At 46.4% G+C, this 2547-nt stretch overlaps 1 protein-coding gene across 3 annotated transcripts in view; it reads left to right on the forward strand.

The window, feature by feature from the left end:
• The first annotated feature begins 1231 nt into the window (after positions 1 to 1231).
• Positions 1232 to 2547, forward strand: part of LOC122560401 (putative protein MSS51 homolog, mitochondrial) — a 32749-nt gene continuing 31433 nt past the window's right edge. For all 3 annotated transcript variants that reach the window (XM_043711037.1, XM_043711036.1, XM_043711038.1), the window contains exon 1: positions 1232 to 1409. The gene's annotated coding sequence lies outside the window, so the exon portion shown is untranslated. The remainder of the gene's footprint in view (positions 1410 to 2547) is intronic.

The raw sequence follows: 2547 nt of genomic DNA on the forward strand, positions 1-2547 counted from the left end.
AAAATCCAACTGAACCACTAGCAAAATCATTTGTTAAGCTCTGGCCATCAGGCTACAAGGGATTGGGGTTTTTTTGCAGCACAATGATAGTGTCTCTACTATCTCTGGAGCCAGGCAGCCTGGGCTCAGGACTCACCTGCTCCAGACATGATCAGTGGTCACCAAAACCCCAGAGGGTCACTCCCTCATTAGAGTGCCAACTGATGGTGAATTTAACCTACCGGTTACTCTGCCTTGGGTGAGGTCAAGGAGGCAGGATCTTTCTGGTGACTTCAGCTGGTACAGAAATAGGAATTTACAAACTGTTGGCATCAAAAACCAGCCAGCTGAGCTGAGCAACTCCTCATAACAGGATCACTGGGGAGGTTGCTGAGAAAGTGTCTACTAAGGGCTGTTCTTGGGAGGAGTTGTAACAATGCTCTTCAGTGCTCTCTGAGTCAGATGTCTGTGTGTTTCTGGAGCAGTAAGGTGTACCTACCCCTAAGTAAAGCTTGAGATCTTACCATGCATTGTCATGTATCTCAGCTGTAATGTAACAGTATTAGGTAATATGTACTAAACCTCTTCTATTAAGACTGAGCCCAACTTCTGTGGGGCACCCTGCCCACTTGGTATCGACAACCTGGGTTCAAATCCTGCCACAGCAGATGTTGGAAATGGAATTCAATAAAAAAATTAAATTAAGAGTCTAATGATGAGCATTGTCGCTTGTCAGAAAAACCCATCTGGTTCACTAATGTCCTTTAGAGAGGGAAACTCACATCTTTACCTGGTCTGGCCTACATATGACTCCACACTCTCAGCAATGTGGTTGATTCTTACTTTGCCCTCTGGGCAATTAGGGATGGACAATAAATGTTGGTCTAGCCAGTGAGGCCCATACCCTGGGAGTGAATTTACAAAAAATGTAGAGTAATGCGAACAAGATAGGATTGGTGGTACCCAGTGTATCTCTGATGGTTGTGCTGGATATCACTAAGACAGCATATTAAATATTCGTTTATGTACATTTCCACTTCATGATTTTTTTAATTGCTGTTTTTATGACTGGGGATGAACTAACTCTGGGATGTGTACATACTTTGACAGCGGGTTTTCAAAGTTCAAGTTACATGCATCGCCCCTCACTCTGAGTTAAAAATCACACATCACCAGGTTCTAGTCCAGCGCTAAGGCAGGGTACAGAAACACATCAGGCATGGGTCGTGTTTTATTTTGTAAAAGATTCTCGCTGGAGAAGGGTATTCCCTTGCCACGCCCCAGCATTGGTGGAACTAAGCGAGGTGGAGTCCTGGCGTACTTTGAGGGCACATACCTGGGAATAGACTGCACTTGCTAAAGGATCGAGCTTTCCATCTGGAATTGCCACTCAGCGCTGGGCAAAGTGAGGGACTGAGACACTGGGAACGGTAAGTGATTGATTTTCCTACAATCTCTCGGAGGAATAACCACCTCTCTCTCCCCCCACCCCCCCACTCCCTGCTTTGCAGCCAATTGCCTCATAGTGACCAAGAAATTTACTTCCCCAAAATAGCAGTAACTTCGTACCTTGGAATTCAGTTGTTCAATCCTCAGTTTTGTTTGTCCTGAGCGATAATAGGAAAACCATGTCACCAAGCAACCCACTTTATTTATAAACTCGGAGGCATTTTCTTGCAGAAATTACTTGTCAATTTCAAAATATTGCTGGCAAAGAAATCTGCCCCACATTATAGGTTGACAGCCAAAAATATTATTTCAGACGTGTACCTCAGCGGTCGCTGGTATATGGAACTGTAGAGTACTTTCGTATTAAGTCAATAAGTAAATTATATTTTCGTTATAAATGTTAATTACTGGCGCAGGGGTGCTCTGAGTGGCAGGACTGAGAATGCAGCCTCTGCTCCTCCCCCTGACTTAACACCGAGGGAAGTGCTGATCCCTTTAATACACTGCTGACAGCTTCCACATGCACACACGGGCAGTTCTGGACTCAGGTCGTTAGCATGTAGCGATCTGCCTTACTGAATTTCCAAAATAAACCTGCATCTTATTCGGGCAGCCGGCGGGACCAGGCAGGAAACTTGTGCAACCCCGCTTTTTTTGGGTGTGTATGTTTGTAGAAATGTCAATACAGGTGAGCAGGAACCTGACTGGAAAACACAAACTGCTGGAGAAAGTCAGCAGCCTTTGTGCAGAGAAAGCAGGGTTAAGTTTCGGGTCCAGTGACCCTTCTTCAGCTTCTGCAGAATTTTACTGTTTTTGTTTCAGATTTCCAGCATCAGCATTTTGTTCCCAATGTTCCTGCTCCCTCTCTCTCCCCGGTGTTCCCACTCCCTCCCTCTCCCTGACATTCTCATTGCCTCCCTCTCGATGTTCTCCATCCCTCCCACTTCCCCCATGTTCCCACTCCCTCCCTCTCCCCAGTGCTCCAATTCCTTCCTCAACATTCCCACTCCCCCCTCTCCTTGACATTCCCACTCCGTCCCTCCCCCGGCATTCTCAACCCCTCCCACTCTCCGGTATTCCCACTGCCTCCCACTCCCTAATATTCCTAATCCCTTCCCC

The sequence above is a fragment of the Chiloscyllium plagiosum genome, chromosome 21, assembly GCF_004010195.1.
Source record: "Chiloscyllium plagiosum isolate BGI_BamShark_2017 chromosome 21, ASM401019v2, whole genome shotgun sequence".
In the NCBI taxonomy this organism is placed as follows: Eukaryota; Metazoa; Chordata; class Chondrichthyes; order Orectolobiformes; family Hemiscylliidae; genus Chiloscyllium; species Chiloscyllium plagiosum.